The sequence below is a fragment of the Mastigoproctus giganteus genome, chromosome 6, assembly GCF_048544385.1.
Source record: "Mastigoproctus giganteus isolate SK-2022 chromosome 6, ASM4854438v1, whole genome shotgun sequence".
In the NCBI taxonomy this organism is placed as follows: Eukaryota; Metazoa; Arthropoda; class Arachnida; order Uropygi; family Thelyphonidae; genus Mastigoproctus; species Mastigoproctus giganteus.
The window spans coordinates 203,802,673-203,829,658 of NC_143580.1; positions in this window are offsets into that span (position 1 = coordinate 203,802,673).

Sequence of the window (26,986 nt, forward strand, 5' to 3'; positions counted from 1 at the left end):
CAGGTCTTTTCCGCCCGGTGTAGGGAGGACGGCAATCCTACACTGTGCTACTCACGAGGTCCTGAACTTCTTGTGTCAGTAGTTATGGATCTTATCCATTTCTGGGGTTTGCCAGTTATGGGACTTCCTGAGCACTCCGTGGCTGAGTTAGCCGGCCTCAGGCTTAGATAGCAAGGTATCCCCCCCCCCAGAAACTGGGAGTTTTTGTCCAGCAAAACAGACAAATCAACCATAGAACACACACACAATTAACAGACAAGACATATAGCACGGCAGATGAGTTAAATTATTCGGGTGGCCTAAAAATAATAGTTTGGTTTTATGGGCCTTCCTAATCGAATGTTGTACTTCTTCCTCACGATACTCCCTTTCTGTCATCTCTTGTGCGTTCTTGGTTTTCTTCCTTCTAGATCTCTCCAGGTGGCAGCCCGTTACGGCTAACTTCGCTGCTACTCAGTTTACCCCAGAACTCCTGACGTGCCTTCTGGTTGCAGGGTCCTTTGCCTTCCTTCTCTTCTTGTTCGATTTTCCTGTAGAAGGCGCCCTGGTTTTAATCAAATATCCTGTTTTCTGTTTTCCTTTGGGCACTCTCCCTGTAACGGCGAAGTTTCTTGCTGAGTGAAGATGTCAAGGTGTTCTTCGACCCTCTGATTATAGGACTTGTGTTTGCTGTGGATGTTGTATTTTTTGAGGATGGCCCTCACTTTTCTGATCAGCTTCTGACTTCTGTTATTCTGTCGGCGCTGGGTCAGTTGACTTATCTTTCACTCTTATGTTTTCTGTCTACTGCTGTAGCCTTCTTTCCGATGCTGGTAGTTCTTTGCCTTTTGCGTTTTGTGTTATGTTGTTCTCTGGTTTCCCTTTCTCGTTAATCCTTGTGACTGCTATAGACACCAACACTAGACACCATCGGCACGGCGCACTATAGCCATAGAAGCTGATGCTCCAGAAAAATACCCAAATCAACCAACCAACCAACCAACCATCGGCACAGCAAATAGCTGTGCAGATGGTTTCTGGTGTTAATTCGTTGTTGTTGTTGTTGTTGAGATAATCCGGTATTTTCGCCTTTTGAGGTGGTTTGTCACTTTCTAAAGGATTCTGTTGGATATTTGCTTCGTAATGAGCTGTATGGTATCTTAATACCATAACTTAGGCTATATGGTATCCGTGACCCTTTGCTCTCATGGCTACGGAGCTATATTACGCATCGTTCCTTGAGCGTTATCATCAATCAAGTGAACTCGGACCATTTTATACCACTAAGAGGAGTACCTCAAGATTCCCCCCCCTAGGTCCTCTACTTTTCATTGTTTTCATAAATGATCTTCCTTCTTTCATCTGCACCTCCAGTGTTCAAGTTGCTCACTATGCAGATAATCTTAAGATGTACTCAGCAGTGAAGGAAACTTCCGATTCTCAGCTTCAATGCGCCCCCAATAAATTTTCTCTGTGGCTGTCTCTGAATGGCTGGTGTGTTAACCCCTCGAAGTGCAAAGTAATCTCTTTCTCATCCTGTAGATCTCCACAACTAATAAATACTGAGTACACTATTAACTCTGTGATCATCGAAAGGTGTGACCAAGTTAACGACTTTGGATTCTCTTATCCAGCAGTTCTAAATTTTATGCCCATGTCGTTAAAATCACCAGCAAAACATTCAAAACAATGGGGGTTTATCAAACGGAACACCTACAATTTCAAAAACTATAGATATGCTGTTATCCTTTATAAAACTATTGTTCTGCCAATCCTCGAATTTAGCTCACCCATCTGGAATCCTCACACAAAGACTTTAATTAACAAAATTGAAGCAGACCAAAAAAAAAAAAAAAATGTCCGTTACCTTACTTTCCGTAATCCTCTGTTTTATAATACAGTGTACTATGAATCGCTATGTGAGCCTCTTTGCGCTAGAAGAATTATTGCTGATATTACCCTTCTAGCCAAAGTAAACACTGGAACTTATGAAGCATCTGGTATTCTTAGCAAAATCAACTTCAGTGCTCCTTGTAGACAAGTCAGGAACCTTACACTGTTTCGCTTTGACTCTGCCACCACGGCTTTATGGATGTGCCGTTTTACTGATTTTGTTCACTCCACTGAACAAAATCAGTAAATCGGCAAATGACTCTCTCATTGACTTTTTTGACAATTATCAATCACTGATTAACTCATCTACAAGTTTGCCTCTTCTTTTGAACTGCAAAGTGACTAGCTCTCATCTAATTATTGTAGTTTATTATTATTATATGTTTTACCGGTAACTTAACTTAATGCATACCTCTTTTGTACATATGATTTTAATGTAGTAGTAGTAGTGGCATGTGATGCAAGAAAGCAAGTGAATGAACCTATGCAGCATCAGCCAAAAAAAAAAAAAAAAAAAAAAAAAAAAAAATTACAAAATAATTCTCTCTAAATGTTTGTTCAGTTCCTCCTTAAATTTATTTAACCTATCAACTTCCACAACGACAGATGGAAGTTTGTTCCAGCAATTAACCACCCGCTGGCTAAAGGCAAATTTCCTCACGTCTGTCTTTCCTGAATTTCAGTTTATGCCGCCTTAGGTTCGTAATTTGAACAAGTGGAAGAATCCCATAAGAATTCATCGTGCTCAACCCATTCAAGGCCTTATACACCTCAATCAGATCACCTCGCAGGTACCTAGTCTCCAGCCGCTGCAATTTGCAGAACTTAAGCATCTCTTTGTAAGAGGATCCCTTCATTCCCCTCACCAATCTTGTTGCCCTTCTCTGTACATGCTCAAGCAAATCTACATCCTTCCTAAAATGAGGCCTCCAGACCTATACGCAGTACTCAAGGCGTGGCCTGACCATTGCCTTATACAAAGGGACAATCACCTCCTTTTCCCTGCTAGCAAAATTCCTGTATATCATTGACAAAATCCCATGACCTGCCCTGGCAGCCTGTCTGCATTGCTCAGAAAACTTAATATCTGACTGCACAATTACTCTTAGGTCTTTTTCATTTTCTACCACCTTAAGTGTAGTACCAGACAGTTAGTACGTTTCTCTGTGGTTATTTCTACGCATATACAGTACTTTGCATTTGTGAATGTTAATCTTCAGTTGCCTCTTCTCAGCCATCTGACCAAATTTTCTATATCCTGTTTGCAGTAGCACTCTGCCGATACTGTCATTAACAACCCTGCCAACCTTTGTATCATCTGCAAACTTTGACACTAAGCTTGATATACCTTCATCAATATCATTGATAAATATACAAAGCAACAGTGGACCCAACACCGAACCCTGTGGGACTCCACTAATAACATTAGTCCACGAAGAGCAGCACTCATTGATTACCACCCTCTGTCTTCTCCCACTTAACCATCCTTTTATCCATTGTAGCAACTTACCCTTAATACCATTCTGCTCCAATTTGTACAATAGTCTTCCATGCGCAACAGTGTCAAAAACTTTGCTGAAATCCAAGTATATGATATCAAAATTATTTTTTGCATCCAGTTCCTTTGTAACCACATCATAATACCCAATCAGATTTGTCAGACAAGACTTTTCCTTAACAAACCCATGCTGTGTCTGAATTATTGCTGCAGTCTTGTCTAGATGATCCTGCAATGCATTTTTAACCAGCGACTCCATTATTTTACCCGGAACAGAAGTTAAACTAACTGGTCTGTAATTACTTGTGTCACCCTTCGATCCCCGTTTGTGAATTGGGGATACATTTGCACATCTCCAGTCCGTGGGGACCTCCCGTGAATCCAAGGGAGCTCTCATAATTATGGCTAAGGGTTTGCTTACTTCCTTTGCTGCCTCCTTTAATATAACTGGATAGATTCCCATTCACCCCAGGTGCCTTTCTTATGTTTAACTTCAACAATTTCTCCTCCACTTTGTTCTCAGTTATTAATGTTTGAATCTATATCAAAGTTTATCTTATTGTTGGATTCCTTATTATTGTTATCAACTCTGTTCATTGTTCTGTTCTCAGATACACTGTTAATGGGTACCTGTTGTGTATCTTTGTTATTAATAAAATAAAACAAAATGATGTGGGTCTTGGTGGATCCATTCTCGCTAATTTTGCTTAGGGATTTCTTTTATTCTGGATGTCGCGATCTTGTCTCTTTCCACTTCTGCTGTTCCGGATTGTAGTTTTTGTACTTGCTGTTCCTCCTCTAGTTCTGTTTTCGTTGTGTCCGTATTCGTTGTTGTTTTTAGTTGGTTGCTCACATCTAGCTTGATTTTTTCCAAGAAGGCAGTAGCTATCAGGTTCTTCTTGACGATGGTCCAACTTTGGTCTGCTATTCGCTCTTCGGTGACTTGAACAGTCGGGAACCGTTCCAGCCACTTGGTGTGTAGTATCATGCTGTATATTGTCATGTCTGTCTCTAACTTGGTTATTTCGTAGTATGCTCGCATGATGAATATACGTTTCGATTCTCCACTTCATGCGTTGGCTTCTTCCTTCTCGGGTGGTCAGTTGCGCATGAAGCACTTCCAGATAGTTGATAGTTGGGCTGAGTGGTTTCGCCCTTCAGTTGTGGTAGCCATCCGGGAGACAGCACCACTAGCTCCACTGCCCTCTGCGGACTCTCCTCGACTATTTGGAACCCCTCTGCCTAAGGCCTGAACGAGAGTGACTTTATCCTTTGCCACACTCAAGGCAGTATGTTCATTGTTATTATTGTTTGTTTATTAATCTGTTAAGACACACTCGAACAGTTATAAGCTAGAAGGGTGCAGGCATTTTGAACCTGAAGCAGGCAACGGGGCAAGTACTGGGAACATCAGTCATCGCTACAGTCGAAGAAATTTAAGACTCGTGATTCTTACTGATTATGTTAGGTGCGTGTGTTAGGCGCCCAAAGCAACTAAGGGTGTGAGTTGTCCATATTGTGTGTCTGTAATTACATTTATTCTTCGGTCGGTTTTCTGTTTTCTGGACAAAAATTTGGAGTTTCCAGGAGATAAAAACAATTCAACCATCAGCTGACACCGACCTTGAAAAAAAAAAATCCCATAAAAGTTTCTCGTATCAACGATGTAATTCAAACTCAGGCCGTTTCTACACTGTGGTCCTTTTCTACTGTGCGATCTGCGACGTCAAGACTTTTGTAAGCACTAGAAAGCTTATGCTGATGCCGTTCTGTGACTCGCAGGGACTGCTTCTGTACTATTTCATATGTGCCGGTGAAACGGTCAACTCAAAATTATGCACGAATCTTCAAAATTGATTTGTGATACCATCAAAAACAAAAGATCCGGTAGTTTGAGTGACGACGATATTTTTTATCAACGGACCAACGTACTGTGTCAACCAGTTACAGTCATTAGAAGGGGAGTGCAGCGGGAAATCCAGGCAAGGAGACCGTCTCGTTGCTATGCTTTCTACCCCTTACGTTAATTCTCGCACTAGAGCTCCTGCGAACTCTAGGAACGGCCCTGATTGTAGCCATCTAGAAACTGCACTAGAAGTGATTGAGCATTCTCCCTATAGGCGGAATTGTGATTTACATGTTTTTAAAAATACAGGCATACCTCGGTTAACGTTACCTCTGATAACGAAGCTTCGATATAACGAAGTCCGCAATTTCAAGCCCCATTTAACATTAAAAAAAATATTCCAGTTTAATCACCTGAAATCTAAACAAACTGAAGAAATTATGGAAACCTTTTGGGCTTCTCGTGGTTGGTTCAAGAAATTTAAAAAAACGGGCCAGGATTCATAGTGTAAAATTAACAGGAGAAGCTGCAAATAAATTTCCAGAAAAACTAAAGGAAATAATTGAACGTGAAAATTTTCCACCAAATTTGGTGTTCAGTGTTGACGAAAGCTGTTTGTTCTGGAAACGGCTACCAACAAAAAGCTTCATTTCTATTGAAGAAAAATCAGCTGCTGGGTTCAAAGCAACAAAAGACCGTTTGGCTGCTTTGAATTTTGGATCAAATGCCTCCGGCGATTATAAATTAAAATTGTTATTAGTTTACCATTCAGAAAATCCGAGGGCGTTAAAAGGTAACATAAAAATGAATTTACCTGTAATATGGAAAGCAAATAGAAAAGCGTGGGTTACCAAGGAGTTATTTACTGATTGGTTTGTTAACCGTTTTTGTCCTGAAGTAAAACGGTATTGTCAAAAAAACAACTTTGATGAAAAAGCTCTTTTGTTGTTAGACAATGCTCCGGGACATCCTACTGATCTTAACACGTTGGACACATGCATTCCTGTCAAAGTTGTGTTTCTTCCAGCAAACACAACTTCCCTGATTCAACCATTGGATCAGGGAGTAATAGCATCATTTAAAGCTTATTATCTGCGTCGAACATTAAGCAATTTAACTGAACTAGAGGATAAAGAGGAAATGACAGTTAAAACTTTTTGGAAAAACTACACCATTAAAAACGCAATTGAAAACATTGATAGTTCTTGGAAAGAAGTCACTAAGAAATGCTTAAATGGAGTTTAGCGCAAAATATGGCCAGAAGTTGTACTAGAAGAAGAAAATAACATCCAAGAAATTAGAAATGAAGTTATCCAGATGGCTCAATCAATAGGTTTCGAAAATGTCGATGAAGAGGATGTTAGAAATTTATTGAATGCAGAAGATGGTTTTTCAGTGGAAGATTTACAAAACCTTGTTAGCAACGAAGACGAAGTTAAAGAAGTTCCTTCCGAAAAAGTGTTAACAACCAAAGATTTAAAAAGGTGCTTTAATGACATTGAAAACGTTTTAAATTTTTTTAGTGAAAATGATCCTGATTTAGGAAGAAGTGTTATTGTTAAGCGATCAGTGTTAAATGCAATAACTCCGTATAGGCAATTGTTAAATGAAAGAGAAAAAAGCATAAGTAATCAACTTTAGACTCATATTTTAAAATGTGATTTCACTTTGTATGTAAGTTGACTGTTTATTTAATAAAACTTTTCTTTGTTCGAAAAAAAAGCTTTTCATTACGTAGGAACGTATCCCTATTCTGGCCATAGTATTTTTACCTCTGAAAACGAAGTTTCGCTTAACGAAGTAATTTCGTGGAACGCATCCTATTCGTTATTCGAGGTATGCCTGTACTCAAAAATGATTTGGCAAGATGTCAATTCCACACGAACGATGAATTGAAGGAAGCCTTCAGAGAGTGGTTTCAGCAGCAACAAAAACCTTTTATAAGTAAGATATAAAAATCTAGTGTACGAATGGGATAAATGCCTAGAATTGTGGCGGAGAATTTTTTGAAAAATTAAGTCAGTTATTGGCAAACAATATTTCTCGTTTATAATTTTCCACCCTTGTTTGTTGTGGCAGCTCCATCTGGAAATATTTTTGTATGTGGCGTTCCTTTTTTTATCCATAATTTCCTGGTCTGAACGTTTTTGCACTTCCTATAACTAACTATTCAAACACTAACTAATAAATTAGCCTTTTGATAACTGGGAAATATCCCCAGCTCTACATACGAAATACAGACGAGGTATATCTCACTCTAGCTTCTACATCATGGCGGAAGTTTATATGCTCACTTTTTCTTCCCATGTCTATCCTGTTGCAGACAGTGTTCTTTGACATACAGAGTTGATCGTTCTTTATAAGTAAAACGTTTTGATAGGCAAGCAAATTACTTGCTGTTATCGCAGTGTAGTGCTGATATTAACTTTAGTAAAAAACTGAAGTAACTCTTAGCCAGCGCAAGGATATCAACGAAACTGGTTAATCTACTGTATAAATAAGGGCATATTTGCTTGTCAGTTTACAGCGTCTGCTGCACCCTTACAGCTTTATATCTCTTGAATGGATGCATGTTATTTAGCGGACCCCTAACGAAAAGACCAGGTGCACATGACTTCTTTAACAATAAAAATGGTTTACGTGGCATTGTAGGTCATGCCCATAGCTGCAAACACTACTTAAAAACCTTTACAGAATCACAGGTTGTTATAATTGCGAATATTCCCACATTTTCTCATCTATGGATGAAAACGGATGCGCCTGTACGCGTGTCTGAGAGACAGCGTTTTTTTTTTGTTTTTTTTTCCCGCCAAAGCAACTTAAAGCTATGTGGCTTCAGTGTATTCTGTGATAAGTATGCAATTTTCTTGAATGAAAAACCCGAGTTTCCGAGGAGGTTCAGTTTTTCTTGTTGATCCAGGATATAATCGCATATTTTTTTTATAGCAAATAGGCACCAGAAAGCATTCCCTTTTAAGACCCTATAAAGTGCTTAATCCGTTAATCTACACTGAAAGGACCTTTCGTTCTCACTACCTCTTCTTCGGAACAATAATTCCTGGCTACGATACTGTTCTACACAGCAAAATCAATCCACCTGAGTATTAAACAAGTCTCTTATTTTATTAATGACTTCTTTGAGTTGTTCTTTTTGAAAATGATGGATTTTGGAAAACAAATATTCCTCTCTCTCTCTCTCTCTCTCACACACACACACACACACACACACACACACACACACACACACTGGTCTATAGTCCTTGTTCCTTTGGCGAAAACACAAAATCAAAAACCGATGTTTATTAGGATTATTTTTCGCACCTTCTTGCGCAGAAACATGCTGGAGTGTTTTAATAAAATTAAATTAGCTTAACAATATATACAAGAGAATATCTCTTCGTCAGGATGTGACATTCGCATGACAATTATCGTTGTTGTAGTATAGTTTTAGGAGCATCAGCGACTAAGGCCATATTGCTCCATGTATATTGCGTGTGCTCTGAGGTCGATTTTCTGTTTGCTGAACGAAAAACCAGAGTTTCCTGGAGTAAAACCATCCTACCGTCTTTTTAAACCGACTAAATCAGCCACATTGTGAAAAAGGCCCATAAAAATTCCTTCCGTCATCGACGGGACTCGAACTCAGGTCTTTTCCATCGGGTGTGGGAAGGACGACGGCGATCCTACCAACTGTGCTACCCATGAGGGCCGCATGATAGTGTGCTATAGTCTGTAGATAGACTACAATAATTTTTGGGTCCCCTCCCCAAAAGAATATTTAATAACTTATCGGCACGCTTTTGGCCTTACTTATATACTGTGTTATCGTTAGTAGACTCCAAACCAATTTAACAGGAAGGCGATGTTTTAGTCCATTCCTCCTTCATGCAGTCAATTCATGATCGCATCGTTTATTCTAGGGCACGGGCTCAATTTAATCGCATGAAATCTGAGGCAATCAAATTATATGTTAACCGAGATCTGGCTAAAGGAAAAATTCCATACAAGAAAGTGAACCTTCATTTTCCTCTGCAATTTGATCCTGAATTGTGGCTCGATTTCGTCACAAGATTTAATCGTAATCCTATGCCAAACTCAGATCTGGCTCTACTAACAGAGCCCACCCAGCAAGAAGTGTTGAGCACCATTCAGATCACAAAACAACAGCTGATCGTCGCCATCAATTCTCTACCTGCCTCGTCAACCGCTGGTGATGATGGAGTTCCCCAATTCATGCTCAAATGCCTAAGTCCGTACATTATTCAGCCACTTTTAATTATTTTCAACCAGTTACTCTCGAACCAGATTTTCCCACAGCAATGGGAAAACTATCTTATCAAACCTTTAGCCAAAGTTCAGTCGCCATCGAAACCTAAACATTTCCGACCCATCTCCAACTCCTCCAGCCTGCTGAAGCTCCTGGAGAAGACCTTACTCCCGATCCTCACCAAGCAGATCATGCCCAGTAATCCAGCCCAAATTCACTACTCCCTTCCAAACAGATCAACGATCACAAATCTGCTAGCCACAACGAATACTATCTTGTCAGCATTCGAGAAAAGGCACGAACTAGCTGTGACTTACTTAGACATTGAGGCTGCATTTGATGCCGTCCAAGTAAACCAACTACTCACTCTCCTGGAATGCCACTTCCAGATCACAGGGAACATATTATGCTTTCTCTCCTCTCTTCTGAATAACAGAGTTATAAAGCTTCATACAGGAGATCGCACCCTTACTAGATCCGTCACCGCAGGAGTCCCACAAGGAGGGGTCCTTTCCGGCCTTCTGTTCTCATCTATTATCTTCCCACTGGTTGCACATTCTCGATGTCTACTGAGCTATGCAGATGATATCAAGATACTGACTCCCATCATCCCTGGTCAAGACCTTGATCTGGTAAAAACGGAAATTAACAACACTCTCACTGCAGTCACATCTTACCTCTGCCAGTTCGGGCTCAAGATCAATCCTGCTAAGTCCGAATTCATGGTGTATTCATTGAAGCAAACTCCTTCTTCTCTCCAGCCTTCGGTCGGCAACATCCTCATCCCAATTGCATCCAGCCATCGTGATCTGGGCGTTGTATTCGACTCCAAACTTCGATTCAACGCCCACATAGACATGCTCCTCACACGTGCTTCAAGACTCCGGTGGATAGCAAAACAGCATCTCCTTCATATCAGAGATAAAAAGACAACCGTGAGGTACATAAGAGCAATCATCTTTCCACCTTTACTCTATGCTGCTGAAATTTGGGCGTCAGCGGCACCATCAATAAAGAAACCACTCTTTGCCACAGAATTCTGGCTCCTAAAGTGGGCCAACAGGAAGCACAACCTTCCAGCTCTGATTCACACCACGCAGCTTGCCAACTCTCTCGGGATTCCACGGCTTCCCACCTTAGTCGAAGACCAACGCCTCCTAGCAACAGTCAAGATGATAACAGGCATAATCGCAACACCTTCATTCTGGGATACCTGTGGCTGGAGGATCCCCCCCTGCTGCCCTTAGGGCCAATCCCGAGCTCTACTCGCATTCAGCGCGACTCCATCTCTCGGACAGGTTCCTTCCTCAGCAGATGTTCAAGCAAACCCAGGCACTTGACGCCGACCTGAACAAATTCGCTATTGACCGGACTTACAGGAAAAAAATTATGTCTAGTAGGACTAATCTGCATTGACATGTGTACCTTGCATCTGTTCCTGTCTGATTGAGCTGGTGCTCTTATCTCGATGTTAAGTCAGCTCAATCAGACCTAACTCTCGTAAGGAGTTCTCTCCTTTGTATAAAATATGTTTTCTTTTGTAAAATTACCTGTTTTTGTAAATTAATTGTTCTATTTTCCCGGAAGTTTCGGGAAGTTGTACAAATGTAAACCCCTGGCTTTTTGGCCGTGAAGGGCATTAAAGATTATCTCTCTCTCTCTCTCTCTCTCTCTCTCTCTCTCTCTCTCTCTCTCTCTCATTTTGATTTATACGGCGTTGTAGACGAGTGGTTAAGCGCCAGGCTTCAGAAGTATCCGCATTTTCCGTTTGTACTTCAGTCTTCCCGAAGTATAAACAGATAATTTCTTGATTTATTTATTTATTATTATTTTTTTTTACTGATTGCGGTTATGTTAACTGACCGTATATATTACTCGAGCGCAACTTTGCAAGAGCGCAATTTAACAGGAAAAAATCAAGAGCCATAACAGTACATCTTGGCGCTCAACTTTAGCAAGGGAAAATCCCATACATCAGAGCCCATATCTTTTCTAGTTACTGGACCCGTCCTCAGCTATAGCATATCACTAGATTCAATATGCCCGCAGGACAGATAAACACTATTCTCTGTCCTCCCGACGACGAATCACAAGACATCCCGCATTTCGTTACCATCTTTACACACCAACTTATAGTAGCGATAAATTCGCTTCCAGTGACTGCCACTGCTGGGGCAGGCAAAATGCCACAATTTATGATAAAATGTCTTAGGTCTTCGTCCTCCAACCATTCAGGTCCATCTTCAATGGAATTCTGACCACAAGAACCATTCCTCAAGCCTAACACAGCTACCTCATCAGGCCACGTTCAAAAACTCGAAACGCCACTCTACCCACGCACTTTCGGCCGATATCTAACCCCTCAATGCACCTAAAAATCCTGGAAAAAATGATGCTGTGCAACTTAACGAATAACGTCCTTGGAGATTAACCGCCACAGATCCAGTACACCATTCGAAAACCCTCCCAGTGACGAACCTCCTTGCGGCCACACGTATTACATTGTCTGCTTTTGAATGACACGAGGAATTCACTATCACGTACCTAGATATTGAAACTAACTTTGATGCCATGAACGTCTCGGCACTCCTCTCCTTACTTGAATCGCACTGTGTGTCCAGAATGGTACCCAAGAGGAGCTAAAAGAAAACCTGGAAGACAACAACGGAGATGGACAGATGAAATTCACGAGTTCTTGGGTAGTAAATGGATGGCCATTGCACAAAACAGAAGGAACTGGAAAGTTGCTGGAGAGGCCTTCATCCTGCAGTGGATTGAAAATGGCTAATGATGATGATGTGTGTCCAGGGTAATATCCTCTGGTTCATAGCATCGCTCCTTCATGACACGGTACTACAGGTTGGTGCCCATGGAAAATCGCACAAGAAAACGATCTCTGCTGATGTTCCACAAACAGTCCTATATGGCTTGTTATTTACAGCCATCATCTTACCTCTTGTCCGTAACAACGAGAATTTTTATATCGTCTACGTCTCATTACGTATGTAGACAATATAAAAATTTTGACATCTATTGCTTCCAACACCTTGAGGCCAACCGCATGCATATAGCAGCCTTATCAACGTCGCCTCCTACCTCATATAGCATGGACTGTCAATCTACATAAACAAAAGTAATGGTGTTTTTCTCTGAAACCAATTCCAAAGGTAATAGTTCCAACGCTCGACGGAACCGTAATATCAGCTATTCCTAACACTCAGATTTGGGAACAGTATTTGACCCAGCACTTTGGTTTTACATTCATGTAGACAAGCTTACATCCTGAGCAATCTCTCTTTAATAGACAAAATTAGTATAATATTCGGCTCATCCATAAACAGGGGCGTATTCAGGGGAGGGCAGAAGGGGAATATACCCCCTTAACCAAAAATTTGAAATTAAAGAAAAAGAAGGTAGGAGGCGATCTAAAAAAAAAAAAAAGAAAAAACTCAAAACCCTGGTCACCATGCCCCCCCCCCTTACGATGGCACCTGGATACGCCACTGCCCGTAAATGATTACATCTACCCATATATTTATTTTGTCTGTAAATTGTGTGCGTTCTCTGCTCGATTTGCCTGTTTGCTGGACGAAAAAATCCCCGTTTCTGTGGGAAAAAACTTGCTATCTACTCCTGAGACCGACTACCGACTAACTCAACCACGAAGTAAAAAAACCTCATTAAAGTTCCTCACGTCATCGACGGAATTCGAACCCAGGCCTTTTCCACCCGATATGGGGAGGACGGTGACGATACTACTATGCTACCCGCGCAGACTCTCTTTGATGGACAGTTAAACAACACAAGAATCCTCAGATAATTTGGAAATACATTAGAACAGTAATGTATACTCCACTCCTCTATGCCGCTGAAGTGTGGGTATCAGCAACTACCGCAACGAAGAAGCCAATCCGTACTGCAGAATTCTGGCCTTAAATGGGCCAACCGGAAAGCTTGTCTCTCACCACAGAACAGAACTACAACCTTCGATACTTCAATGGAGATGCAGCGACTACATGGTACTATTGAAATTCAGCGACTGGTGGCCACAGTTAAAATGATCCGGGACCATATCTCAACACCGTCCATTTGGTATTCATGTTACTGGCGAAAACCCATGCTAGAACGTCCGTCCACCGCGATGCTCTGCACGAAGCACCGGAGACTTCATTTCTAGGTTGGTTCCTCCCAGATCAAATGCTAACCGAATACGGCACCTCAATGCCGACTTCAATACGTTTTCCACTAATGAGAAAGAAGTCATAGCAACTCGTTCGTAGAGTTCAATAAGAGCAATCGTGCTTCCCCCTCCCCCCTGCCAAGCACTCCCATGTGTGTTATTTTCAGTTATTTCAGCCAAAATGGAGAAGAATGCTGATGCTCCCCAGTGTGCTCTACTGTCGATATACATCTAATATATAAACTCATACACTGAACGGAACTTTATTAGGTACGCCTATAGACGGCCTCCGTAGTCGGGTGGTCAGGAGCGGGAGTGCAGTAGCACACGCTCTTTAAGAAGACCGGGGTTCAAGCCCCTGACTGCTAAATACGGTCGATCTGCCACTCGCACTGGACCAGCGTGGCTGATTATGAGCCATTTCCCTCAGCATGAATCGTTGAGGAGGCTTCCATCCTGCAGTGGGTTGATAATGGCTGCAGTTTACTTTTACTTTTTTTTTTATATACGCGTAATAGTGGTTAGATCTCCCTCTAGTCCTCGTAACAGCCTAGATTCGTCGTGACATGTTATCGAGAGTGTGCCGCAAGATTTCTGCTCCATGTTGACTCAGTTGCTTTCCACAGTTGTTGTGAATTTTACGGGTGCAGATCTCTACTCCGAAGAGCTTCACTTCATCCCACAGATGCTCAGTTGATTGCGCTCTGGTTGTTGTTGTTGTTTGGTTTTAGGAGCATCGCCGACTAAGGCCATTTGTCTGTAAATTTCATGTGTTCTGAGGTCGATTTTCTGTTTGCTGGACAAAAAACCCGAGTTTACGGGAGGGAAAACCATGCTACCCTCGCCAGAGACGGACTAACTCAGCCGCGTTGTGAGAAAGAAACATAAAAATTCCTCCCATCATCGACAGGATTCGAACTCAGGTCTTTTCTACCCGTGTGGGGAGGACGGCGGTCCTACCAAATGTGCTACCCATGAGGGCTGAGCTCTGGCGACACACACTACAGTAGACTGAATTGAATTATTCACTCAGCTGTTCCTGTAACCAGTTCTATATAAGTATGTTAGCATTAGTGGAGGCACATGATGCAAGAAAGCAAGCTTATACAGAATCAGCCAAAAAAAAAAAAAAAAAACCCATTCCCATTTCATTGGATCCATTCATTCCCCACTACCTTGAGGCGCCTCCGTAGCCAGGTGGGAAGAAGCAGCAGTGTGTAACGCACGCTTCTTGATTAGACCGGGGTTCGATCCCGTCACCACCAAATACGGGGATGCGGAAAGATCAGGGAATGATCACCGCATATTCCCGGAGCAATATGGCCTTAGTTGCTAATGCTCCTAAAAACCAAATAACAAACAAACTACCCTGAGTGTAACACTACATAGTTGATTGCTGGAAGTTTGTTCCAGCAATCAGCTACCCGCTGGCTAAAGGTAAACTTCCGCACATCTGTTCTACAATTGTCTTTCCTCAGTTTGAATCTATGCCCTCTCAGGTTTGTAATCTGAGCAAGAGGAAGAATCCCATCAGCATTGAGCCTGCTCAATCCATTCAAGGCCTTATACAGCTCAATCAGATCGCCTCGCAGGTGCCTAGTCTCCAAAAGCTGCAATTTACAGAACTTAAGCCTTTCTTCATAAGAGTACCCCTTTGTTCCCTTCACCAGTCTTGTTGCCCTTCTCTGTACTCGTTCCAGCAACTATACATCCTTCCTAAAACGACGCTTCCAGACCTATACGCAGTACTCAAGGTGTGGCCTGACCATTGCCTTATACAAGGGGATAATCACCTCCTTATCCCTACTCGCAAAATTCCTGTATATCATTGACAATACCCCATGACCTACTCTGGCTTCCTGTCTGCACTGCTCAGAAAACTTCATATCTGACTACACAATTGCTCCCAGGTGTCTTTCATTCCCCACTACCCTGAAGAAATGTACCACTACATAGTTGGTACATTTCTCTAGGGGTTACTGCTACCCATATGCAGTACTTTGCATTTGTCAATGTTAAACTTCAGTTCCCACTTCTGAGCCCATCTACCCAACTTTTGTAGATTCTGTTGCAGCAGCATACTATCATTACTGTCATTAACAACCCTGCCAATCTTTGTATTATTATCAATGATGATTATCAGTATCATTGATAAATATACAAAACAACAATGGGCCCAACACCGAACCCTGAGGGACACCTCTAATAACAGTCCACGTAGAGCAGTACCCATTGATCACAACTCTCTGTCTTCTCCCACACAACCATGCTTTAATCCATTGTAGCAAATTTCCCTTAATGCCATACTGCTCCAATTTGTACAGTAGTCTTCCATGTGCAATAGCATGAAACGTTTCCCTGAATCCAAATACCGGTATATGATATTAAAATTATTTTTTGCATCCAGTTCCTTTGTGACCACATCATAGTATCCAATCAGATTGGTCAGACACGACTTTCCCTTGACAAACTCATGCTGTGCCTGAATTATTACCTCTGCCTTGTCTAGATGATCCTGCAATGCTTCTTTAACCAGTCACCCAATATTTTCCCTGGAACAGAAGTAAAACTAACAGGTCTGTAATTACTCGTGTCACCCTTTGATCCCCCTTTGTGAATTCGAGATACATTTGCACATCTGCAATCCGTCGGAATTTTCCCCGAGTTCAAGGATGCTCTCATAATTATGAGTAAAGGTTTGCTTACTTCCTTTGCTGCCTACTTTAATATAACTGGATAGATTCCATCCACCCCAGGTGCCTTTCTTATGTTTAACTTCAACAATTTCTCCTGCAGTTTGCTCTCAGTTATTATAAAATCATTTAACTGTATGTTAGAGTTTGATCAACATCTGGCTCTCTCCTCCTCCTTGAATAACTCCTCATATGTGTGAATGTATATGCAAAATACTCATTTAGTTCGGCAGCTATCTGAGAATGATCATCTACAGTTAAACCATTGATATCAAGTGAATCAATCTGATTCATCCCTTCCTTTTAGAATTTATATAAGTAAAGAAATCTTTGCTGTTTTTCTTTGCAACCTTTGCAAAAGATTTGTCTTAATCTGCCTTCGCTTGCCTAACATCCTTTGTGACTTGATTACAGACTAGCGTGTATCTACAATAGGCTTCTCTGTCGGCTGACAGTTTATGTTCATGCCATGCATTTTTCTTGTCTTTCTTTGTGTAATGTGCCGTGTTCTTTCGACATGGCCTTTACCACGTTGTAAGAATCCATTCGGAGATGACTACACTTCACCCATAAAGGGATGCGCCTGGATGGTAACAATTTTCAGATAACCTGTGGTATCCAAATGTTGCTCCACTGATATCAAGGGATCATTGTGCACCACGAAAACACTCTTCACACCGTTACTCCATCATCATCAGCCTGCAGTGCTAGCACCTGGCAGGATGGGTACATCCACTCGTGCTGTTTTTGCAGTATTCTGAATCTCCCATCAATGATGTGAAGCAGCAGGAACAAGGATTCGTCATATCAGGCAATGATTTTCGAACCCTCCACTGTCCAGTGTTGGTGTTTTTGAGCCCACTGCAACCATACATTTTTGTTTTTTGCTGACAAGAGTGAAATACGGTTCGATCGCGGCTGTGATGCTCCATGTGATACGTTCTAAAATGCCATTTTGTTTACTACAGTTGTACAGTAGTCTGGTACCGACTACCATTGCACATTCAAAGTTACTTAAATCTTTCATATTGCCCATTCTCGCACTAAATTTCACTTGGCTAAATTGCATTATACAGCATCCCTATGTATCTGTCCTCCTGCTTCACGTCACCTGGTATTAATACGTGTAATGCCTGCTGTTACTGAAGGAGCGCGCCAAACTACAATGAAAGGAATAGGTGTACCTAAGGAATCGGCCACTCAGTATATAGTTTTTGGTTTTTTTTTTTTTTTTTTTTTTAATGTGACAGAGAAACTACAAAACTGGCTGAACTTCACGGTTTCGAGGAACGTGGAACCCTCGGGCTAGACCGACTAACTTTGCAGCAATACTGTATATATATTTTATTTATTTTTTATTTATTTATTTATTATTTTTTTTTTTTTTGGCAGTGTTAGTCGGTCGCAGGTGAGGACAGCAGGATTGCCTCTGCCCCTAAAGCTCGGGTTTTTCATCCAGAGGTAAACAGACCAGAGAACAGGTAATTTATGGATATAATACACATAGGTTGATCAGGTTATTCTCGAATGGTCTTAATATGACAGTTTTTTATTTTTTCCCCAATTAATTTTTTGAGTTAGCGATCTCCTCTCATTAACTGTTTCAATTGTCATTAGTTAACTCATGTTTTGAGAATAATTAAAGAGGTCTGACAGGGTTCTGTTAATGTTTCGTTCTTGATTTTTTATTTAATTTCTACAAGTTTATAGGGTGAGCCATATGTCAGTTTACGGAGGAGAGACAATTTACTTCAAAGTAAATTACCGAAAACCCTTTGAATAATTTTTTTTTAGATATCATAAATAACATTATGCACCATTAAAATTGATAAATTAAATGGGCAAAGTAGCTGATCCCATCGAGACTGTAGGATTATGGAGAATGTTTTTTGCCCACTCATCTTCGGACGAGGGTTGCATGGTTTTTGTCTCCCGAAAATTCGGGTTTTTCATGCAGAAAAACAGGAAAACTGACCGAAGAATGCACTCATTTGCAGAATAATATACTGATGCATTATGGTCTTAGTTGCTCTGCCGCATCAGCGACTAAGACCATATTGGGCGCCATTGTGTATTATTTCTGTACAAATGTGTGTTCTGCTGAAAACCCGGAATAATACGGGCCCAACGTTACTCGCTCCTCTTGAGATCGGCTAACTACAGCCGCAGTTGAAAAGGACTTTAGAAATTCTTCCAGTCGTCGACTGAATTAAACCCAGACCTCTCCAAACGAGTGACAAGTAGCGAAACCACTGTATTGTCACTGAGGGCCTTAGCGCTTAATACAAAACACGCGCACTCCAGTGATGTCACGTAACTTTTTTTTTTTTTTGTACAGGATTATAAATTCGAAGGGGTAATTAATTTAAGAACCGGTTGTTTTTTCGTTATAAAAAATGAGCGATATTATTTTACTTTATAGGAATAAAAAATAAAAAAATAAATTCATAAGTAAATAAGTAAAAATAAATAAATAAATAAAATGTATAAGTAAATAATCATTAAAAATGAAAAGGAAAATTGATTGAAAGCCTACTAAATCACGTTGTATAAAAAAATAAATAATCTATCAGCTTCGAATTCAAGGAGGATAAAATACGAACTGCGTTTTATCTATAATGTACTGAACTAATGACTGATCACATATTAAGGATTCCTTATGTGCTATGATGTAACAACTAGATCATAAGTATAGCGTGGCTTAATTATTAAATTAAGCTACGCTATACTTATGTACTGAACTATTAAATTCGAATTAAAAACTGTTTATATTTATTTATTTAATTTGTTCAAGGTATGATCTCACCCAAAACTGGCCTACAATGCCGTGGATTAAATGAGATGTGGGGAAGAGGTAGAAGTTTAGACTAAGAACTCCTTCTTCCTCACTTCTGCAAACTGAATTCTCGATCACACCAAAAAAACTAGAATTTTTTTTTAAAGAGGCCTTTCAATATCCAATGGGATTCGAACTCAGATCTCCCCAAATGAATGGCAAGTGTCGAAGCTCTATTGTCATGAAGAACTGTTGTTGTTATGATTATTTATACAGCGCATTAGCAACAAAACAAACCCACATTACGCTATGTGTATTATGTCGGTACAAGTGAGTTTTGTGATCATAGGCCGATATGCATGTTGTACGGACTGAAATATCTGGAATACAATAACTGACGGGGAGCCCTACCCCTCCTCCCGCGAGGTCGACCGCAATTGAATAGATCTCTAAGTGCCGAAACCACTATTATCCTCGAGAGACTAAATAATTTTAAATTCGAACGGATAAATTTGAATAGCATATTTCTCCACAATACTAAAATACTGCAAAGCTATAACAATGCAACTTTATATGTAGAAGCTAATTTTGAGATCACAGCGTTAGAGCCATCTAGAAACACCAGGGGTCGATATTAGGAGCGATGTGTGTCAAGAACACAGGAAAGTTTGGTGTTGCCAATTCACAGCGATACCAATATGAGTAATATTAGGGGCAAAGCAACGATCCAGCATGTTTATGTCTGTAATATTTATTAAGGTGCCTGGAATGGAGCCAATACGCTTGCTTTTTCCTGGTAAAACGCAGACTGTCGTTTATTCAGCTATGAGGTTGGGTCCGATTTCTCTACCCATACTTTCAGAGTCTCATAGTGTTCAAGTAGATTATGGAGGAAGTTATAGTTCTGATTGAAATGAAGGACGTTTAAAATTTCACAACAAACGAGTCGCTGAAGGAAAGGTCGGCTGCTAAAAACTCTTGTTTAAACAAATAACTCGTACAGTCGGCTCTTACGCCCCAAAGCAGATATAGTCTTGTATCCATTGTCGGACCACAAAAAAGTAATCACTCTTCGGATATCTTGCTGGTATTTTTACTCTGAACGGCGTTTTACATTTCTCTTTCTTTTGACCCACTTCTAGAAGCACGCGTACACCACCGACCTCACGCCTCCATTCTAAATTCTTAGATTCGCCGGATGTTTTGATTCCGAAATAATACTTCTTCGAAAATTTCATTTGGATTTAATTCCTTCTCCTGTAATCTCGTATGTTTCGGGACATTTTAAGAATCCCTCGCTCTGATCTCAATAATCCATTCTTTGCAAAGTGGCTGCCATTACTGTGTAGTAATCAGAGCCTTAATGTACACTGAAACCCCTAACGTAAATCTAGTCTCGGTTTAGTCTAAGGGCAAATGATGCATAAAAATTTTCCTTAGTAAACAAAATATTATAACTCATTTCTTAAAAGCTATTATATAGAGATATCAATAATACGATCATGTTTCTAACACTACCATTTTTTTTGTATTCACTTGGCAAAGGAGTGGTTAATGTTATTTGCGAGGCTATAAAATCTTAACCTCGTTTTAGGGGTTTGTATACAGCGAGAGAATCGGGTATGTAAACATCTCGAAACGTTCGTTGACTTTACATGATTCTTCTCTGTCCCTACCTTTTTTCTTTACAAAAGCAGAGAAAAATGTAGCCTAGTAGAGCATTGATTCCAAGAAAAGCAAAGCTTAGCGTATTAATCGCTTAAAACTTTCTGAGCTGTCCTTTATAAGAACTGTACATGTTTTGTGTAGTAATTTATAGGAGATACGAATAGTCTTTTCTTCTTTTAGCATCCTTTCCATACTTCAGTCACACATAAGTTAAAATTTTATTGAACTACACAACATCTGTTAGGACAGACGCAATAGAAATAAATAGCATGTAATCATTTATTATAGCCCCCTTCTGAAAGATGTTTCCGCATTCGAAGTTCAAACCAGACAAGTAGCAAATATTGTCAACGCCATTTTACGAGTTTTTTTGAGAGCCACCAGACGTGTGTGCAATATCTGAACAATACCATCTTTGTGTTTGTTTAATTTTTTTTTTTCAGCGTACTACACATTTCTACGTCACCACCCGTACTTTTAGTGTACCTAAGATCCGTTTTTCCCCAGGGATGACACCTTAGCGCGAGATGTAGAAGGAAGTCAGATCAATTTTACACTGGGGGAAACTACCTACGTTGTTTTGTCGTCAGCTAATTTTTTTTATTTTTTTCCCTCTACCATTTTAACTGTGCTTTGTTATCGAAACTGATTAAATGTCATATTCCAATGGAATAAACAATCGATTTCATCAATATTTTCAGTGCAATATTTTTTCTACGGTTCTCCCTTCCCATCTGTACTGTAAATTCTTTGGTTCGATTTGATGCTTTTTTAATTGCACAATATTTCTGAAATAAATTTCATTTCATTTCGATTCTCTTCACCTTCCTTGTAATATTCATTACCTGTTCACTTCACAAGCTAGATACGGTATACAAGTGAATACTGAAATTTTGAGTACCTGTCTGCAATTAGCATTGCACTGATTGCTCCTCAGTTAATTGCGCGCTGTTATGCAATAGGTAGTTTAGCTGCTTTACTGATCGATCCAAACATAACAGATGACTGATTTACAAGCGCTTTCTCCTTATTTAGAGTTCTAAACTAACTGACTATTCTGTTTCTATGGTGATTGATCATTACGTTTGCAAAATGCTGTTCGGTGTTCATATGTGGATTCTTGAACCCAAAATCATTTTAGAACAGCCATTTTCACCCTTCATCAGATGCTATTTGGTAGGAGGATTGTAACTTGTTCTGAAATTACGATCTAGCTAATGTAGAGAACAGTCACTTGCAAGGTGGAGGACTGGGTTTGATTATTATTGAATAAATATATTTTTTGTACCTCCAGGTACTTCTTCCGTTAGCAGTAGTTAAGTTGATGTTGTTTTCTCCATATTAACTTTAGATACAAAATCACGAGTACAAACAATTACATCGCAATACATTCTAGAAATAATACTTAACGGACTCAGCTGTGCTCTGTAGTTAAGTAGTTGGTGTGCTCCCGTCCTCGCCCATTCCTACGTGCAAAGGTTCGAATCTATCGATGAACAAACTTGGAAGAACTCGCAGGAGTTAGTGAATTAATATTGTTATTAGAATTACTGTTGGCCAGCTAGGAGAGAGAGAGAGAGAGAGAGAGAGAGAAAAGAACACACTATCTATAAGTTCCCCTTTCCCCCCAGGTTTTTGAATTCCCACAAGCCGTCAGCCTCAACTAACTATGGAGGAAACTTATTCCAATGATTAACAACTTGCTCGTTAAAGGAAAACTTCCTACAATCCACTCTATGCTTCTCCCATAATTTAAATTTATAGCTCATAGTTCTGGTATCATCATTTATAACTGTGAAAATTTCGCCTTCATTCATTATACTTCCCCCCCCCCTCCATCAGAGGCATAAAAAAAAAAAAAAAAGGTAAACTGCAGCCATTATCAATCCACTGCAGGATGGAAGCCTCCTCAACGATTCATGTTGAGGGAAATAGACCATAATCTGCCACGCTGGTCCAGTGCGCTTTGGCATATCGACCGTATTAGCGTAATAGGCTTGAACCTCAGTCTACTCAAAGACGGTGTGCTACTGCACTCCTGCTCCTGACCACTCAGAAACGGAGGCCTCCTAGAGCCTTATAAACCTCAATTAACTCACCTCTATGTTACCAAGCCCTATAGTTTGCATAGTCGAAATCTCTCCCCATTTGGGTCTCCCTTTGCCGATCCTACCGGAGCGTTGTCCAGAACTGCATCTTTTTAAGTAGCTTGACGTCTCTTTTTTAAGGTGCAGTCTCCATATTTGAATACAGTATTCCAAATGCAGTCTTATAATTGCCTCATGCAGTGGAATAATAACCTTCGTATCTCTACAAGTAATTGTTCGATAAATTATTGGCAAGATACATGGGTTCTCCTTGTCGCTCGTTTGCATGCATAACAGTTCAAATCTGCTAGTATCATAATCCCCCCCTCTCCTAAATCCATTCCTTTTTCTACCTATTGAACTCCTCTGACCCTATATGTCCGTGTACGCCTATAAATATATATATATATTTATTCAATCCCTTCAACTATTTCAAGTGTTCGTAGATTTAATAAAGAAGAGAGGATGCCGTGGATGATTGTAATTATTATTTTATTTTTTTTTTTTAAATGTGATCGCCAACACGAAAAGTTTTAGAACCTCCAGCATTAAGTACCGTGTTACATGCTAAGTACAATTACTTATAATTGCTAGCAGCGATCATCAACAACCTGTGCACTGGTCTCAAAAGCAGCACAAGGATTACTCGAAGGTATCACGGGATGATTTCATTTAATCGTCTCGAAGCTGAGTGGTGAAGCGAGGGAGTGCATAAGTACCCGTGCCTTGAGTGACCAGGGTTCAAGCCTTTGACTATTAAATACGCTGCTGTTTCTTGTATTCTTTCTATTTTGTGAACTCCTCTGACCGTGTGGTCGTCCCGGAGTATAAACAGAAAACGTATTTATTTGTTGGCATGATCACGAAGTCGCAAGAAAGACAGACGGACACGTGCTTTTGTTCTAATTTCATGTGAAAGTGAAGATCCTTGAATGCATTAAAAAAAAAAAAAAAAATCCACCCAATTCTGTTTGCTTCCACTTTTGCAAATTAACTGAAGATAGTTTCTTTGCATATGGACTCTCTGATTTCAAAAAACATAAGTACAAAAAATATTCGTAAACGCTGTCACCAGAGACTACAAGACCCGAGTGAACTCGGCACGACAGGTTGCCCAACCAAGTGGAGAGGATTAGTATGTATAAGGAACGCTTGAATACTTTTGTATTGTCGAGAAGAATGTGAGTTTTCAGGTGTTATGGAAAATTTTCGTTGTTTAAAGAATATGTTCAAAATACTGAAAAGTAACACAAATGATCTCGAGATCAGATTCTCTGGTTAAAACTCTCTCTCTGTATTCGTTAATAAAGTGTATAATTAATATAATGTAAAGTATATTAAAGTGTATTGGTTAATATTTATTAATCTTGGTGAACTATAATTAGGCTTCCTTCCCTAATATGTGACCGAAGCATGGAAAGGGAGCTGAAAGAAAGTACAGTACTATTATTATCTTCATAAAAATTCACATAAAACTTATGGCCGTTCCTGGGCATAGGTGTACCGTTTTTTTGTGAAATTTTTGTATCCCTCGACTAGAAAAAATCTGTTGTAGAACACATGGTATTTGGAAGCATAGTAGCTGACACAAGATGTCGTTATGCTTATCTCAAACTTTTCAACCCCGGTAGATCTAGCTGTGCTTGCTCAATTGGATGTGATTGGACATAGTTAATAGTTAATCTTCAAATATTAACCGTCATAGTTAATCAGATATTAACCTTCATAGTTAATCATCAGATATTAACCCTCATAGGGGCGCCTCCGTAGCCAGGTGGGAAGGAGCGGCAGTGCGTAGCACACGCTTCTTGATTAGACCGGGGTTTGAGCCCGTCACCACCAAATACAGAGGATGCAGAAAGGTCAGGGAATGACCACCGCATATCCCGGAGCAATATGGCCTTAGTTGCTGATGCTCCTAAAAACTAAATAACAAACAAACCCTCATAGTTAATCCTCAAACTGAGTGCATTAGTTTTATTTTGAGTGAATCCTACTATAACTTGTAACTTTTTTCGAGCAAGTAAAATTCAAGTTAAGAACTTCACAACATAGTCTAAATATGATCTGATTCAATTAGCAGTAGACAAGTTTTACTCATTCTCAAGGAATAAGAAAGCACATCGGAGGGAGATTTCAAAAATTTTTGTATCTATCTCATGCTTGCGGTATTCGATGACTGGGAGTCTTCTTTCATTGTTTTACGAACTTAAAAAAGAAAAAAAAAATGTTTAGGAGGGCGGCACATTCCGACATGTACACTCAGTGATCACTGAATTATGGCCACCCCATCAGTAATGGACTATGCAGCATACCTTGCAGTATAAAGAGCCGAACAGCTTCCTATACTAAAGCAGTGATAATCCGCATGTGATCGTGCAAGTTAAAATGATAAAGTAGCAGTTATGGAATGATATAAAGATATCGTGAAGTTTCAAAAGGATATTATTGTGAGAGTTCGTGCTTCCACAATCATTGTCCTTTTGCTCGTGCTTTCACAGTCATCTCCTTCGGGTGCTTCCATATCAGAAACGGTATGTCTTGTCGGTTGCTCACGGTACACTGTGGTTAAGGTGTACAAAGAATGGTGTCGAACGAATCAAACCACCTCCTCCGACAGAACTGTGAAGTATTATGCAAAGTGGGTGTTCGTGGTAAGTGAAGGGTTCAGCGCGTTGTACGGGTTCAACGGTAGGTCACTGTGCCACAGCTCCCGATCTGTAGAAAATAATTTTATTTTTAGATTTTGATTTCTTAACTTAACTGCATTTTTTCTTTTCTGTGATTACTAGAAGTGAGAAGTAAATACTTAATTATCTTGTTATCAGTTAATTACTAATTGATTAACTAAACGTATAAAAAAGTATTTTTTTTCCCACTTTACTGCACATGCCTCCCAACGTAATATTCACCCAACGTTTTGTAATACTTTGTAATCAACAGCGCGTGAAACGCAACACTTATTCCAGGCTCTGTGATTTAATAAAAGTATGTTAACAATGTTTTCGTAATACAGTTTACTTATTCCTTCCACTTCGTTGCTGAAGCAGATCCCACGTGCACTTTAGTCAGATGTGATCTGCTGACAGTGATCTTCACTCTGGGATTTGCTTTCTCACCCTGTCCTGACTGGGGCTTTGCTTTTACTCCAGTCTACACTCACCTGGGTCTCTTAATGTGGGATCCTGCTGACGATGTGCCCCTTTGTGTGAACTTTTACCGAATGCGTTGTTCTTGCCTTGCTTCTTCCACTGCAGACTTGAACCTTTGGCAGGTGGGACTTGCTGACAATGGCCTCTGTCGTGGGATTCTTCAAGATGCTACTACTTTTGCATTTAGATGCTACCACTAGACCTTGCTGACCTAGAACCTTCCAGGTAGGCATCGGTGACGATGGTTCGTCTTGGGATATGTTCCTTCTCTTCTGCTCCCTCTCTCTGCTGTTGAGATTTTCCACATTGTTAGTCCTTGAAGGAATGTTACCTCCAGACTTCATCATTCCTTGCCTAGATAGTCACGACCACATCGTGCTCTAATACTAACTCCTGGAACTTTAAGGATTGGAAACAATGCGACACTAAGGAGCTCTTCCTTGGTGTGGGATCAATCGAAACTGGGATATATTGCTCCCAGCATTGGTTTTTGTTCTTTGATAATTGGGTGCCCTCGCAGCCAATTCAATTCTGGCTCTCACTTTCTTAATTTTATAGACCTCTTAAGGTTATCCCATCCCACCCTTCTATTGGATGCTCCATCTCTTCTAGGTTCCTGTTCCTCACTCGCTTGGGGGATGCTTTCCTCTCTTCCTTGCTGTTAACTATTTAGTAATCCACTCCGTTCCCGAATCAGTTGGTAGAATCGCAGTCCTCCCCATACCGGATGGAAAAGACATGAGTTCGAGTCCCGTCGATAACGTGAAGACTTTTTATGGGTCTTTTCACTGGCTGAATTAGTCGGTCTAAGGCAAGGGTAGCATGGTTTTTCTCCCGGAAATTCTGGTTATTCGTCCAGCAAACAGAAAATCGACAATATGGCAATGTAGCCTTGCTGATGTGCCTAAATTCGAACGAGGCTTCTGCTACAATATAGCAATATGGAT